Source organism: Danio aesculapii, chromosome 14, assembly GCF_903798145.1.
Source record: "Danio aesculapii chromosome 14, fDanAes4.1, whole genome shotgun sequence".
Lineage (NCBI taxonomy): Eukaryota > Metazoa > Chordata > Actinopteri > Cypriniformes > Danionidae > Danio > Danio aesculapii.
The window spans coordinates 17,783,197-17,800,814 of NC_079448.1; the positions used below are offsets into that span (position 1 = coordinate 17,783,197).

General features: G+C 36.8%; 1 protein-coding gene across 1 annotated transcript in view; it reads left to right on the forward strand.

Annotated features, from left to right (window-relative positions):
- frmpd3 (FERM and PDZ domain containing 3) overlaps positions 1-17,618 on the forward strand; it is a 225,112-nt gene that overhangs the window by 107,832 nt on the left and 99,662 nt on the right. Inside the window, exon 2 of the mRNA XM_056472194.1 lies at positions 6,318-6,404. The gene's annotated coding sequence lies outside the window, so the exon portion shown is untranslated. The remainder of the gene's footprint in view (positions 1-6,317; positions 6,405-17,618) is intronic.

Below are 17,618 nucleotides of genomic sequence, written 5' to 3' on the forward strand. Positions count from 1 at the left end.
ACAAAAACCATTTGCTTTTATAAAACAAAGAAAGGCTAGCTTACATACCTGCAGATGCTTCCTCATGCTTTTCAACAGCAAAGAGGATTAGACGTGGTGCGCGCATAGCCGTAAATTTGATTTAACAGTAGGGGGGGACAATAAATATAAAATTTTTTATAAGCAATTTTTTGAAGGGGACACAAATAATACAGTCAAATTATAAGACTGCTTATATCGGAGATTTTTAACGCAGTCCGATATAGTTTTTTGGACTGATATCGGACCTATTTCTGATATCTATATCGGATTGGGACATCCCTAGTTGCAACTGATAAAAAAATGCAGCAGCCCCTTCTTTTAGTCACTATGCTGCAAAAATTTGGAATTGTCTCCCAAATTAAGTGAAAAAAATCCCCCAGCATTCATATTTTTAAAAACCGAGTAAAGACGCACCTTTTTAAAATTGCGTATGAGTATAACAGTTTGTGAAGTGTATGCATTTATATATATATATATATATATATATATATATATATATATATATATATATATATATATATATATATATATATATATATATATATATAAATATTGTTGTACACATTTGTTGTTCTGCAAAGCTCAGTTCTACGTGAACATTACTAAAAGCAAGTACTGTAATGTAACGTTTGCAGCACGGGATGTGCATCATTCATTGATGAACATTCGAATCATTCATGTTTAAAAGCGCGAACGAGACCGCATGCTTCTGTGTGTCTGTGCACGCTTAGCCTCGGAGACGAGCGAGCACACACATCTAACGCCATCTTAATGCGAGCGCTTTAATAGTCAAATACATGCACATTTTAAGTAATTTTCATATTAACCCTCATTTGTGTAATAAACAAACAAGTTGAGAATCAAAAGAGATATGAAAGTGAAACCATATCAGAGCCGCACTATTCTTAAAGAGCCCATATTATGGGTTTTTGAAAATGCCCTTCCATGTAGTGTGTAACAGCTCTAAGTGAAATGAAATATTCAGCTAAGGCTTAAATCTGTAAGTGTACAGTGTTTAAAACTATTTATTCATCTATAAAGGAGTCGACTCATAGTGCTTTAAACGAGTCGTCTTAATAAGGAGTCATTAGGTGTTTTGTAATGACGCGACTTAGAAACACAAGTAGTTGCGTGCGCAAACCTGGGACATTTGAAACCTGTGGCCCCGCCCACTAACACAGAAAAAAAAGCCACACACACACGAATGAAGTCACGCTGTTCAGATGGATATTACACCGGCCCTGGTGTTGTGTGTGTGTGTGTGTGTGTCTGTGTGAAAAGAGCAGGTAGACTGTAACGGGCTAGGAGATCTCCTTGCCAGTTCTTGGAGTTTTTGCTCAATAAAATAGTTAGTTGTCGGTATTTTTAAGTCCATCGTCTGTATTTACATTCACCCACTGGCAGCCAAAATCCACACCTTACACTATAAAGCGTGTATGCACTGTGACTACTTTTATATTGTTGATTAGCTGCTGGGCATTTCACTCTGTCTCGCGCTGAAGGCTGTCAGTTTTGACCAATCGCAACAGGCTGTCATCGGTCCAATCAGCGCAGATTAGCTTCGCGCTGAGAAGGGGTTTGGGAACAAATGAATCGCTGAACGATTCATATGGGAGTCGCTGGGATAACTAGGTAAAAATAAATGCAGATTATAAGACCATGAAAGTGTTTTTTTGACCTTGCATGCATATTAGACTGTTGATGGAAAGTCTTACAATCAAAATATGACCCTATTTCATGTATAATAGGGGCTCTTTAAAGTGACAGTGCAATATTCCTCCTGTCGCTTGTTTTTATTATGAATCAAACAAAAAATGGAGAAAATCCTTCACTGCTCTTGACTGAAGGACTTTTGTAGCTGAAGTATTTTTTGTTACAGTGAAGAGGCTTAAAGCACAGTTTGTTTCATATTTTTATTCTATTGTATTTATTTCCCTTTCCTTATTTACAGGGAGGAAAATAATATGCATATATACAGTTAAAGTCATAATTATTAGCCCTCCTGAATTATTAGTGACCCTTTCCCCCCAATTTCTGTTTAATGCAAAGATTTATTTTCAACCCATTTTTAAACATAACAGATTTAATAACTCATTTCTAATAACTATGATTTCTTTTATCTTTGCTATGATGACAGTACATTATATTTTACTAGATATTTTTCAAGATACTAGTATTCAGCTTAAAGTGACGTTCAAAGGCTTAATTCAAAGGCTTATAACAGTAGTTTCTTCTGCAAACAATCAAATGTATATATATATATATATATATATATATATATATATATATATATATATATATATATATATATTGCTTAAAGTGGCTAATAATATTGACCTAAAAATAGGTCTCAAAATATTAAAAACTGCTTTTATTCTAGCCGAAATAAAATAAGCCTTTCTCCGAAAGAAAAAATATTATAGGAAATACTGTGAAAAATTCCTCTGTTAAACATAGAGAGAGAAAGAAAGAGAAAAAATTCACAGGAGGGCGAATAATTTGACTTCACAATTATTCAAAATGATTTTCAGTTGATTACAATTATGACCAAAATAATCGTGATTATGATCGAGCAGCCCTAGCATGTATGTAAGGATTATTGTGTGTGTGATTGTGTAGATGTATGCATATATGCGTGTACATATATACTTTTATCTGAATATATATTTGTTGTTTATTTTGCTTTATTTGTTTATAATTTTTTTAATTTGGTTTATTTTACAATGCTTGTTTGTTGTTTGTGAAGCGCTTTGAGTTGCATGTATGTAGGAACAGTGCTTTACAAATAAAAAGTATTATTATTAATGTTGTTTTGAAGTCATACTTACATGTGATTTCAGTCCGAATATTCAAAGTACCATAGTAAACAATGTATGGAGCTGTAACTGAACGAATGTGCGAATATAAAACAAACTTTACCTCAATTTTTATCTAGTCCATGACACTGCAAGGCAAGTTTATATATACTGTAGCCCATTTTATACACAATGGTAATTCAAAGTGCTTTAAATAAAGAATATAAAACTATCATAAAAATAATTGACAAAAACAATAAAAACAAGGACATTTTTAATTTCAAATTAATTGAATCACTCAAGACCAGAATAGAAATTGATTATACAAAAAATACAGTGGGGTTAGTTTGGACGTAGCACAGTGCTCATTTAGCAAATAAATAGCTAAACAATATGCTAATTGTGGCGTTAATGTTAAGTTAACATTATGCCAAGTCACAATTGAAACGGCATAGGGAACGGCTTTGGCGTGTTAGTTGCAGTGCACTTTGCAACAAGCTAATGTGAACAAGCATCTACATGAGTAATTTTAACCGCTAAAACAGCAGATTCATGGACAATAGACCTTTTTCACAGCGGAATTGAATACCGGAAGCGCCCTCCGAAGCAATGCCGAGCTAAATCCGGTTTCGCTGACAGTCGCAGAAACATGACAGCCTCAGGACATCGGATGACATTTTTACTGTCAACTTTGCCTTAATTTGGACAAGAACAGGTTGTTCGCTTGGTTAATGAACTGATGTAGCCTAAATAAATCAGCATTTAAAAGGAATTTGTGCAGAAAATGTGTCTTACACGAAGCGTTTGCAACGTTAGGTGACAGTAAGGTGCGCAGCCAACAGCGTAAGATCTGCTAACTCAAGCCATTCGTTAGCAAAAATAACTATTTAACATCCAGCAGGATTAGTTTTATGTTAGTAGTTGTCCGTACGCTGTGCAAACCCCCTCCTTCCTTTGTATTCAGGGTCAGATACAGGCGAGTTGCTATCGGTCAATGCGAAAGAACGAGGAGCCCTATATTGTTGCTTAATGCTTGTAAGGTTTACTCAAGTCTGAAAACACAATTTAGCTCCAACTCGCCGGAAAAAATAAAGATGATTGTTGTTGTGTTCAGTGTTTGAATACGATTCTATTAAAGTACTTCAGTTTAACACTAATTACTAAATTTGTAAATTTTAAAGCAAATATCTTCAAAACAGTCCGTCTGTAGCGTATAGGGTGTTTCTGAATCTTCAGGTTAAAGTTAGTTCATGTTCCAGTTCATTTTGTTTTTATTATTTATTTAAAGAACAGCAAATAACATTTTACAACACAAAAAATATACATGCCAGGGGGTAATCATAAATAAAATACAAATATACAAAATGTACATATGTAATAATTAAATAAATACATTATAGAGTTCACAGTTTTTTAAAGTGGGTAGGCTTCCTTGTTCAAAGAGTCTCTGATGCTGGTAATATACAAGCATAGTTCAGTGATCAATACCTTAAAATTTGGTTGCTTATTAGTAAATTAGACAGTAAAGCCAAAAAGTACATTTTCCCACAATGATAAAAGAGGTTTTGAACACTGAAAATTGTTAATAATTGTTTGCAGCTCTTCCTTTTGACTGAGTATGTACAATGCCAAAATAAGTGTAAAACCGTCTCGTATTCATTACAAAAATACAATTTACATCAATTCCACTTTTAAATTTTTGTAAATAATGTTTTGCTGGATAAAATCTGTGGAGAAGTTTATAGGATTTCTGTGGTAACAGCCACACTTTTTCTGCAAATCAAGTCACCCTTTAATAAAGACATACAATAAAATTATATATAAGGAACAGTAGTGATTTCTTTTTGGAAAAGAGCTTGAAAAGCTCTATTATTACTCTTGGTATTTACTGTAAAACAAGTTTTGCCAACATAAGATTTAGTAAAATCAAAAGACGATAGTCTTGATTAATACCACTAAATAACATATGGGTCTCTGAAAAAATTTAACCATCTGTAGTATACCATCTGTATTATAAAACTGACTAACCAAATTAATTTTGTTGTAAAAAAAATACCATTTGTATTAGTTGTCTATTATTCCAATGTAGGGGAAAATTATGCTTATATATTAATGATCTTGATAAGAGCACTTGTTTGCAGAAGGCAGATAACTTAACTGCAATTTTGTCTATATTATAATTTCACATCTAAATAAAACTAAGACCACCAATATTTGATAAAACATAATGATCTCCGCTTTGAAGTGCATACTGCACATGAGCGTACTCTGGCATATCACTTGAAATGAAGGACATTCATTCCGTCTAATTAATTTCACCCATGGTTTCCTCTGTCCTGTGTCTTTTCGTAGAAACTGAGGTAAGGATGTTGTTTTTTTTAAGCTGGAGCAGCCGGGAAGGCTGCAATAACAGCGACGAGACGATTCTGCCATTCTATCTCACTCTGTTCCATTGGAACCGGATGTTGTAGTCCGACGTTTCGCTTACCGGAACCAGGAAGTGTGAAAAAGGCCTATTACATCGGTAATCAGCGTTTTTGCCGCAACTAATTTATGAATGAGTCTGCATTATCTACATTGAAGAGAATCGCTTTATTTAAGGTGAATAAAATACCATACTTACTAAGGTTCAACATTAATTGAGCCGCTGTCGCACACCTGACTGTGTGTGTGTGTGTGTGTGTGTGTTTGAATAGGTGAGATCGTGAGCTGGGAAAGCAGTGGGCCAAACCACTGTGAGCAAGGGGAGGGGGAACTGTTTCTAAATGCATTTTAAATGATAAATGCGTTTTTTTCTACTTAGACAATTATTTTAGGTATACATATATTTTAGCTTTGGTGGGGGGACAACCCTCAGATGGGAGAGATCCTCCCGGGATTTATGCCCGTGGGTGCGGCGCAAATCAAAAGCATCAGAATAGCAGCGCTTTAATAAATGGCCTTAGCAGAAGGCATCGTGCATATCAAAAACAAGCAAGGTATACATGTGAACATGAAGGTAGGGCAGAGGAATAGAGAAAATATTCTAGTAGCATAAACAGTGTGTATCTTGCGTGAATAAAGCACATTGTCTAGTTATATAGAAAAAATTTTATTAATATTGCTGTCTTCATAGACATCTGCATGTATTTTACAAACCTTAAATGTTATGTTATCCTTGTGGTTACATGTGTGTATTTGAATGTCTAAAACCTAAAACAAATGTTATTTGTTTGAAAGCACAGATAAATTGTGATATGTGACAAGCACTGAGCACATCTTTCTGTGCCCCAACATGTCAGATTTGAATTTGAGCAGTTGATGACCAGTGTGATCATACGCATGAAAGGGTTAATTTATATTTCTAACATTTCTATATATTCATTTATTCATTTTCTTTTTGGCTTAGTCCCTTTATTAATCCGGGGTCGCCACAGCGGAATGAACCAACTTACATTTCTATTTAAATGTCATAAATTAATGGTTTTATAATTTTTTTGTTGTTGTTGTTGTTTTTTGTAGTTGCACTCACTACCTATGCAGTGGTATTGAGGATCTCGGACCCAGAAAAATATACCAGCTTTTTACAGCACCTTGCCAATAAAAATCGTAAGTAATACAAATTTCACACACAATTACCATGAGCATTATCACACAAGATTTACTGTGATGTGGCTATATATTAGCAGTTTTGTGATTTGTGCCTTGTTTTTCCAGTTGATTCCATAAACTAGAGAAATGAAAGTCACAATAAGGGTTATCATTGAGAAACAATGGTAAACAACCAACAATGCAATGTTAACATATCTCCCAGAATAGCATAAGAAAATAAATGGTAATATATATTATTAAATAGCCCTGTCATCTGAGTTTGCAACACAGTAAGCATTTTAAAAAAAAGCATTGTTGATATTTGAAATTGACAGTTAAACAAATACTCCCCTTAGTAAAAGAACACAATTTGTGAAGCAGTTTCAATAGATTCAGTTTACTAACATCTTCTACAGTATGTTGTCTTACCTTATGCTTTATATGAAATCAGCAAAATCATTAAGCCTGAAAGTACACAGATCTGTGAACTTCCATACCATGTTCTCTTTCCTGCTCTCATATAAATGCATTAAACGTGAGTCATGCATGTGATCAAAAGAAATGCATTAGAGCTCATGAATTTAGCATGCTTTGCTATGCAGCAGCAAGACCATTCATTTTGGGCTTTACTGAGTGATACTTAAGCTCATGCTATTTATAGCTCAGGTCAAATCACTGCATGGAACACTGATGGCTCAATTTTTGATGTCATGGAGCCTTACTCTGCTGTAGGGATTTTTATTTAAAATGAAGTACCACATGGTCTAAAGTCTAGTCACACCATTTTTTTGGTTGGTCTTGTACCATTTAATGTGAACTGTGTGTTGTACCTACTGCATGCCACTTGTCTACCTTTGTAATTCCACAGGTAAATACTGAATCTTATTCTTGTAGGCTTCACAGGCGGGAATCACATGCTGAGAACTGATTTTGAATTATTTTGTTGAATTGCAGGCAAATTTTGTTAGAGGTTACACTGACACTACTACCTTTTTTGCACTGATAAGGTATATTTGAAGAAAATCAACTTTGTGCAGACATATTGGCATATGATATCAAAGTACTAAAAAAGAATGGTTCTGGAGAGAGTAACAGTATTCAGGTACAGAAATTTAATGTAAAACAACAATGCATAGACTTCATTATATAAATAATTCAATGAAATGATTCTTTATTAAACTTCTTTATGCACTACTAAAATGCTTTAAACTCTTAAAATGCTCACACAATCACAGTCCTTAAAAACCCATCCAAATAAACTTTCACTCTATTTTCAATTGTTCAATTCTGCAGTAAAATCAGATTTAAAGCCTTATTGTTCTCCAAATCACCAGATATCACTATGGTTTTACTGTAGTTACACTTACAGGAACCATTGGCAGAAATATAGATGTTCATATCAAATTTTTATAAAAATGTATTAAATGAGTAATGTAATGTTATAATTTTAATTTTGTTGTGTAATAACGTTTGTTAAATATATATATATATATATATATATATATATATATATATATATATATATATATATATATATATATATATATATATATATATATATATATATAGTTTTTTTCCATAATAATAGCATCAAATTTGGCTACTTTTTTGTTATGATTTTGAAGTTGCTATATTTGTTTATTAAATTATTATTCAAATATGTTTTAATTTATTAAAATATTATGAATAAATGTACAGGGCTATCAATTCAGGTGCCAACTGTTACTCTCTATCCCAGCACATTGTAATTTATAACAGTTAAGACTACAGAGTTAGAGTTAAGTATATTTATTCAATTCACTTTTATTTGTATAGCACTTTTACAATGTATATTGTGTCAAAGCAGCTTCACATAGAAGATCATAGTAAATTGAAACAGTGTAGTTCAGTTTTCAGTGTTTAAGTTTAGTTCAGTTTAGCTCAGTTCAGTGTGGTTTAATATTCACTACTGAGAGTCCAAACACTGAAGAGCAAATCCATCGATGCGCAGCTCTACAGATCCCGATCGCTAGTGGCGACAGCGGCGAGGAAAAAACTTCACCAATTGGCGAAAGAGAAGAATTAAAAAATCTCAGGAGAAACCAGGCTCAGTTGGGCATGACCATTTCTCCACTGGCCAAACGTCTTGTGTAGAGCTGCAGTCAAGGCACCGGAGGCAGGAAGCTGGACCTCAGCGACTTTCTGTCCCTGGAGCGTGACAGGAATCAGTCTCATGCTCTCCACTCCTCCATGACCACCACCGCAGCTGCTCAGGCTACGGCCTGGTCCAGGATAAGGAAACCTTGGGATCATCTCGTTGCTGGTCTTGGATCAAATCACCGGTGTTGCGTAGTCTGGGGGCCTCTGGATGAGTATCCCCTGGTGGAAATAGAAACTAAAGAGAATAATTAGCGTAGCTGCGGTTCAGAGTGTATATAAACAAGATGCAGAAACCTGTGTGGAGCACATTCATGTATCATACCGCTAAGTGATATTTATTATAAAAGTATTTGTCAGTAATATAGTTAAAATGGGCAAAATATGTGAACAACTGCATTGCATGCGGATTTAATGTGTGCCCCTAAATGTTCTGCTTGTGCACCTAAGAATATTCAGTCAGGGGCTACAGTGCTTCCAGAAAAAGAAAGTTAGTCTGGAGCTCTGTTAAAAGGGATTGTACCCTGCCTAACGGGGATGGAAGTTATATATGTGCAAGTAGGACTCAAGTGACGTTCAAGTCTCAAACAAGTCAATTTAATTCAACTGACATGTATGGTTGTTCTGATGCTGCCAAGTGTGGGAACCTGATGCTCCAGGTAATGCCAAGAGGAGCTTTCCTGAATTTTTTGCCCATCCAAGGTCTGCCAAGAAGGCTATTTTTAAACTCAATATCTGTCTAGTGTTGCCTAGGAAGGCCATTTATCAAATCCCTGATCCCATTTCTCATCTGCAGTGTCAACCTGTTTGTGTTCCTTATAACCTTTAAACCATAGCTCAGCCTGTCAAGCAGTTGACTCTGCCTTGGCTTCTCACCTCTTTGGTTTCAACATGGGCCAGATCAACTGGGCTTTCCTTTCTTTCCAGATATGCCTTGGTCAGTTGCCAATCTACTCCACTCAGTTGCCAAATGGATTTACAGTCTTTATCTATGATGCTCCACTCATTGACTCATAGGGCTCCTCCTCTTTCCTCTGCATCCCCCTCAGTCTTCTGACGAATTGGCTTCACATTGGTCTTCCATTTTTTTGAATCAGTATCCTTCTGCTTGTGGCACCTACCAGAACCGCTGTTTACAGACAGTGGTGACACTCCAGTGATCCTGCTATTTACAGACAATGCCTCTCCAGCACCTCCACTGTTTCCAGGCAGCAATGATTCTCCAGAACCCCCCTTGTTTCCAGACAGCAGTGACCATCCAGTGCTCTTGCTGGTTCCAGAAAGGAATGATGCTCCAGCACCCTTGCAGGTTCTAGACAGTGATCCTGGTCCCAAGACGTTTCCCAAGACTCCCTTTTTTCTCTACCAGCTGTGCCAGTTCCTGAACCACTTGTGCTGGGGCCCAATACAAACAGCCAGTCTGAGAAGTGAGGAGTGTACACTGTGGGGACTTCCAATTGTCAGCATCTTATGGTCAGTTGGGCTCGTCATCATCACCTGCATCCTCCAAGCTCCGGACTCCACCTTGGTCCTCTGACCCTGAAGTTATATCTTCCTCCCTCATCTCCACCAGTGCTCATCATCCCACCAGGTCCACCAGGCTCTTTTGTCCCTCCGGCTCCACTTTAGTCCCTTGTTGCCCCTCATATGCCTATGGATTACACTCCTCAGCTGTGCCTTGTTGCTTCATCTTAGCAGCATTGGTGAGCTTTTCCTTCACACCAGCTCCACTTCAGTCCTCTGTTGCTCTGGTGTCACTGAGGTCTTCTAAATCCTAGTTTCCACCTAAACCTGCTGAGCTGTCATCTCCACCTTGGCCCTCTGGAACCTCAGTGCCACCTTGGCTCTGTGGCTCTCCATCTTCTCACCTGGGTCCACCGCCAGCAGCTGTTTCTCCAACGTTCACCTGCCAGGAGTCATCAGCCACTTCTTCATCGTGACTCTACCCTCCCCCGACTCCCCCAGTCCTGCTGACAGCATCCTTTGTCTCCACCAGTCTCTTGCTTTAGCTCCCCTTCTGGTTTGTCACCAATTGTCTTGAAAAATGTGATCACACCAATGGGTTGCAATGGTAAGACAGCCTTTCAGATATGTCAAATGCAATGAAAAAGAAACACATTTTAACTGGACATATTATTGAATGGCTGACATTTTTATCTAGCAAAAAACAGAAGTGTGCGCACATCAGAAAATCTCAAAGACAGGTGCTCGATCAAAAACAAATATTTATAGAAAAATATCCAAAGAAAGTAAGAGCTGTTTCACTATTTCTTGAGTACTCCCATTTGTAATGCTTTACCTGATGAAGACCATGTTGGTCGAAACGTTTGTGACATTAAAGACTTTTTGAGAGCTAAAGTGGCAGTGTGCCGATTTTCTTTGGATATTTGACATTTTTTATCTATCATCTGTTGATCTTTTTTTTTAGGAAATTTGAAATTTCCTTTTGGAGGAAACAAAAAACTTTTGAAATGAAAAATATCCATAAAACTGTAATAGAATTCTTAAAGTATTGACACTTATTGCCATAAAATTACATTTGTACCTCTGTAGTTAAAGTAAAAAAAAAATAATGATGCTGTTATCAAATTATTTGTATTGTGTAAGTATTGACACCTTTAAAGAGAATTTATAAAGACACTTATGATACAGTAATAAAGTGGAGATTTGGGGTAAATTAATGTAGTGCAATCATTAACATTCTGATGGGAGTCACCTGTTCTGGGATCTAGTAACAGTTTTTTTAAGGGCACATATGGTGAAAAATCAACTTTTCAAGCTGTTTGGACAGACGTGTGTAGGTATAGTGTATAGATCGTCAAATTGGGGTAATATAAACACACCCAGTCCTTTTTTTTCAATTTAACAACATAAAAACGGTGGACCAATTGGAGCCATTTTCAGATCGACCGCAACTTGACATAGGAGTGCGTTTCCCCCACCCACCGAATTGATTGACAGCTGCGTATTAACATGTCCCAGTTGTCACGTGTATAATCAAATCAACAAGACAGGACGTGCGCAAAGCAACCAGGAATAAAAGGTCTGTTCCGTTTGCTAGGATCATCAATCATCATCAGATGTGATCAAGAGTGAGTTTCACATGTTTAAAATGTTTTAAAACAGTGCACGTGTGTAATGAATTATAGCGATTTAGCTTAGCTTTACTTCATCAGCACAGCCGCATGTCAGAACAATTATAAAGGAAGACGCTTCAGTCCCGGTTTGTGGACATTAAATCAGGTTTATTTTGTACATTAACATAACAGATATCCATACAGCAGTGGAGATTAACCTGTATCCTGTCACATTTGCGTGCAAAAAGAGTGCAAAGCTAAACGGGCGCCCTGTCTGTCTGTCTGTCTGTGTGTCTGCTGCGGTGTGTGTGTGTGCGCGTGAATTTTGTGTGACCCTGCCATGCAACTGCACAATAAATACTAATTGGTAAAGTTCTTACTGTAGTATTTCTCACAAACGCTACGTGAGATCTGCTTCCTTTAAGTCTTTCTGTTGTCTGATGCTACCGAGGGAGGAGATTAAGGCACGCAGAAAGGCACGTAGAAACGGTGGGCGGGGAGGACTAGTCTTAAAGAAGCAGTACACCAAAACCACCACCCAGTGAAAAAATAGGAATTTAATAAAATGTATAATAAAAAAATCTGATGGGTGTTTTGAGCTAAAACTTTACACACACTGTCTGGAGACACAAAAGACTTATATTAAATCTGAAAAAAGGGCTAACCTAGGTGCCCTTTAAAACAGTTAATGTATAGAATGAATTACAGCGATTTACTTCAGCTTTACTTTAGCGACTTGTCAGAAAAATTATGAAAGAAGACTCCTCAATCCCAGTTTGTGGACGTTAAATCAGGTTTATTTTGTACATTAACATAACTGCTATTCATACAGCAGTGGATATTAACCTGTATCTTGTCACATTTGCGTGCAAAAAGAGTGCAAAGCTAAACGCACGCACTGACTGTGTGTGTGGGGGTGTGTCTGCCCTGTGTATGTGTGTACATCTGTATCTACAACAAATACTTATTGGTAAAGTTCTTACTGTAGTATTTCTAACAAACGCTACGTGAGATCTTCATTAAAGTCTATCTGTTGTCTGACGCAGCTGAGGGAGGAGATTAAGGCACGCAGAAAGGCACTTAGAAACGGTGGGCGGGGAGGCCTAGCCTTAAAGGCGCAGTACAACAAAACCGCTTCCTGATGCAAAACGATATAAGATAGAATCTTATAAAAGGTATAATAAAAAAAATCTGATGGGTGTTTTGAGCTGAAACTTTACAGACACATTCTGGAGACGCAAAAAACTTGCCCTTTAAATTGAAGCAGCAACTTATTCTCTTAAAATCTAACATAGCATAAACCAGCATAAATTCCACAAAGATAAAGTCCACAATGATAAGTTACATGCAATTTTCTAACAATAAAGATGCAAAATGGGTTTAAACATGTTTTGGAGAAGACGAAATACTGGCAGAAATACAAGTAAACTGGTTACTGAAAAACCTGATTAAAACACCTCACTAGGCTATTGAGCAGGCGTGAGGTTCAGCTGTGTGTTCTGTGTCATTTTCTGTCTGATTCAGGCATAAACTCATACGGCTAATAGCTACTTTGACTGACAGTATTTAAACAGCGCAAAATAGCATGCTTGTAGGGGCGTGATGCTTCTCCTGGTGATGTGGAGCCGATTTGCAAATCACATAACATTATGTTAGCTGGCCAATCAGAGCATCTTGAGGGCAGGCCTTTTGGAGGAACTAGGAAATATGACAGTCATTTTCATGTTAGCAGAGTAGCTGTATTAAATCAAGGTAAAAAATATGTAAAAACAGCGTGATTCTTTACAAATGAAGCATGAACACACATTGCTTTGAACCTTATAAACAAAACCAAGCCTTAAACATACACTCTGGACCCCTCCTTTAATTCAAGTATCATGCTTAACTTAGCAGAATAGCAGAAGCACTTACATAGAAATCTTTAAACATGGGTAATTGGTCTGTCATTGCGCTTGCTGTGAGTATACACTGCATATATTACAAATCTGAGAGCAGGTTAAAGTGAAATAAGCATGCATCCATTCATTCAGTTCACCATATTAAGTAAACTCTAGTGATTCAAATGACGTTGTATTAGTTAGCCATGCTAAATGTGCTCAAAAGTGATTTAGGAACATGTAGTGCTAGAGTCATACAACAGTTGTTTATCACTTTCAATGTTTTTCTAGGCCTGTTTACATGAAACATTGTTGATTTAAAATGAACGTTAAGTAGAATGTCATTGTAGATCCCCTTAGTCCAATTTAAAAGTCTCAAATGATTTAAAAACAGAAACTGGACAGTTCGACACATGTGCTGTGATATAGAAATGGTGCAAAGGTGTATGATACTTAAATGTGGTAATGTTGAATTTTATTGACAAATTTTATTGTTAATCCAATCGTCTCTTCAACCAAATGACTTTCTGTCATTTCTGATGTTTTCTTTTTTAATTTCACAAGTAAAAAACTGAAATCACATTTAATAACCTATGTATTATGGTGAATTTGTCAGATGGCTTTCAATTCAATTCAATTCACCTTTATGTGTATAGCGCTTTTACAATGTAAATTGTGTCAAAGCAGCTTCACATAAAAGGTCATAGTAAATTGGAACAGTGCAGTTCAGTTTTTTAGTGTTTAAGTTCAGTTCAGTTTAGCTCAGTACAGTGTGGTTTAAAAATCACTACTAAGAGTCCAAACACTGAAGAGCAAATCCAACAATGCGCAGCTCTACAGATCCCGAACCATGTAAGCCAGTGGCGACAGCGGAGAGGGAAAAAAACTTATGGCATGACCATTTTAATTTCTCCGCTGGCCAAACGTCTTGTGCAGAGCTGCAGTCTCAGCAGCGGAGGCTGGAAGCTGGCCTCAGCGAAGACTCGTCTGTCTGGAGTGTCACAGGAATCAGTCTCATGTTCTCCACTCCTCCATGACCACCACAGTAGCTGCTCAGGATACGGCCTGGTCCAGGATATGGAAACCTTGGGATCATCTCGTCGTTGGTCTTGGATCGAATCAGTGACTCTGCATAGTCTGAGGGCCTCGGGAAGAGTATCCCCAGGTGGAAATGGAGAATAAAAAGAATAATTAGCGTAGCTGCTGTTCATAGTGTATATAAACAAGGTGCAGAAACCTTTGTGGAAGCCCGCTAAGTGGTGCACTGAGTGTATGCTTTACTAAACAGATAGGTCTTTAATCTAGTTTTGAATTGGGAGAGTGTGTCTAAGCCTCGGACGTTATCAGGAAGGCTATTCCAGAGTTTAGGAGCTATAAATGAGAAGGCTTGACCTCCTTTACTCGACTTTGCTATTCTAGGTACTACCAGAAGCCCTGAGTTTTGAGATCTTAAAGAGCGAACTGGATTGTAGCGAGACAGAAGGTTGGTTAGATAAACAGAAGCTAGATTATTTAAACCTTTATATGAATAAAACCAATATTTTAAATTCAATACGAAACTTAACAGGCAGCCAGTGTAAGGAGGATAAAATTGGGGTGATGTGATCAAATTTTCTAGACCTGGTAAGAACTCTGGCAGCTGCATTTTGTACTAATTGAAGTTTGTTAATAGAGGATTCTGGGCAGCCAGCAAACAGTGTATTACAGTGGGCCAGCCTAGAAGTCATAAAAGCATGGACTAGCTTTTCTGAGATGGATAGCATACTTCGTAACTTAGCAATAATTCTCAGTTGAAAGAAAGCAATTTTTGTGACATAGGATATATGATTTTTAAAAGTTAAGTTGCTGTCTAATATGACACCCAGATCTTTTATAGTAAAGCTAACGCTAACTTTTTACCCCTTTAATTGTAGGTCGAGTTGTGAGATCTGCTGTGTATAGGATTTAGGTCCAATAAGTAATAATTCTGTTTTGTCTGAGTTTAAGAGAAATTGTTGGTCATCCAGTCTTTAAAATCTTTAATACACTCAGTTAGCTTGGACAGTTTAGACATCTCGTCAGGTTTAGTTGAAATGTATAATTGAGTATCATCTGCACAGCAGTGAAAGCTGATCCCATGTCTTTTAATAATGTCTCCCAGGGGTAGCATGTATATTGTAAACAGCAAAGGGCCTAAAACTGATCCTTGAGGCACCCCGTACTTTACTGGGCTGACTTGTGAAGGCTGTCCATTAATATTCACAAACTGGTAACGGTTAGCTAAGTATGACTTAAACCATTGTAGAGCCTGTCCCTGGATACCTGTAGACTTTAAGCGATTTATGAGGATACCGTGGTCAATGGTGTCAAATGCCACACTAAGATCAAGTAAAACTAATAGCGAGATGCACCCTTGGTCAGCAGCTAAATCGTAAATCGTTGGTTATTTTCACTAATGAAGTTTCTGTACTGTAATGAGCTCTGAAACCTGACTGAAACACTTCAAAAACATAGTTCGTGTGCAGAAAGGAGCATAATTGAGCAGAAACAACTTTTTCTAGTATTTTAGACATAAATGGAAGATTTGAAATAGGCCCATAATTAGCTAAGTTGCTGGGGTCCAGTTGTGGTTTCTTAATAATAGGCTTAATAACAGCTAGCTTGTAAGGATTTGGAACATGGCCTACTGATAAAGAAGAGTTGATAACGTTAAGAAGAGGTCCTCCTATAACAGGTAGCAATTCTTTCAGTAACTTTGTTGGAATTGGGTCCAACATACACGTAGCTGGTTTAGAACTATTTATAATTTTATCTAGCTCTTCCTGTTCTATGATTTTAAAGCACTGTAGGTTTTTTAGATTCAGTGGAATGTTTACTGGATCTGAAGTATAAGGCGATGCAGAAAGTTTAATATCTCCTATTTTCTGTCTAAAGCCTTCTATTTTATTACTGAAAAAATTCATGAAGTCATCACCACTAATTTGCAGTGGAACATTTTGTTCCTAAGATGACCGATTATTTGTTAATTTAGCAATGGTGTTAAATATGAATCTAGGATTGTTATGATTATTTTCTATCAGTCTGTGGAGGTGCTCAGCCCTGGCAGATTTTTAGAGCCCTCTTATAGCTGGACATACTGTCTTTGTACGCAATTCTAAAAACTTCTAAATTTGTTTTTTTCCATTTACGTTCCAGGGCACGGGTTGCTGTTTTGAGAGCGCGGGTATGACTATTATACCATGGTGTAGTTTTATATTCTCTAGCCTTTTTTAGTTTGATGGGTGCCACAGTATTTAGAGTGTTAGTAAAGATGGCATCCATACTGCTGGTAGTACATCCAGGTAATTTGCGTTTGCGGGTGCATTTCGAAATAGAGAAAGATCAGGTAAGTTATTTATAAACTCATCTTGGGTGGATGGAACAATAGTTCTACTAGGGCGATATATTGGAGCGGATCTGCTAATTTCAGGTAAACACAGCTTATATAGTAAGAGGTAGTGTCTGTAATATCATCACTTTATGGTATAATGTCTACATCAATGACCTCAATTCCATAAGACAGAATTAGATCTAGTGTATGCTTTAAGCGATGGGTTGGACCAATAACATTTTGCTTTATCTCTAGTTAATGTAGTAAATACATAAACGCGAGCCCTAATGTGTCGTTAGCATCATCTATGTGGATGTTAAAGTCTCCTACAAGGAGTATTTTATCAGTTTTAACTAGTAAGTCAGAGATAAAATCAGAAAACTCTTTTAGAAAATTGACATAGGGTCCTGGGGGTCTATATATGGTGATTAGAGCGAGAGATAACATAGGTTTTTGCATAGTGTCCGGAAGCATAACATTCAGCGCTAATACTTCAAAGGAGCTAAACAAAAGTCCGTTTCTCTGATTAACATTAAGAATATTAATGATAGATTGATGCAACTCCACCACCACGACCAGTTTGAAAAGCCTCATGTTTATATAAGAGTCCTGGAGGAGTTGCTTCATTTAAGCTAATATAGTCATTTTGTTTCAACCAGGTTTCAGTGAGACAGAGTGCATTAAGATTGTTATCTGTTATTATTTCATTTATGAAAAGTGCTTTAGGTGCTAGTGACCTGATGTTTAGGAGACCAAGCTTTATGAAATTTGTATTTTCACTTTTTAGTGGTTT